Genomic DNA, 335 nt, shown 5'->3' with positions numbered 1-335 from the left:
GTGGACCCAGAAGTGGATTTTTACGTCATTTACTCATTTCTGTATACCCTAGGTTACTAGTTCACTATTAATAGGATCTTTTGACATTGTATCGGGACATCATGACATTTTACACGTTTCTCATTGTATCTTCTACGGCATGAGTATCTAAACCTCATGGTTGGGGGTGAGGAGCTCTGTTGTGTCTTGATGGATTAATGCAATTACTACTGTTTTTCATTCAATCATGCTTGCTTCCATTCTAAGATATCACTTGTTCCTGAACCGGATGAATGTGATGATCCGTGACACTCATCATCATTCTCAACTATGAACGTGTGCCTGACAACCACCTT

The sequence above is a fragment of the Arachis duranensis genome, chromosome 9 (assembly GCF_000817695.3).
Source record: "Arachis duranensis cultivar V14167 chromosome 9, aradu.V14167.gnm2.J7QH, whole genome shotgun sequence".
Classification (NCBI taxonomy): Eukaryota; Viridiplantae; Streptophyta; class Magnoliopsida; order Fabales; family Fabaceae; genus Arachis; species Arachis duranensis.
The sequence above is the reverse complement of the archived record's forward strand: the minus strand, read 5'-3'. Positions refer to the sequence as shown.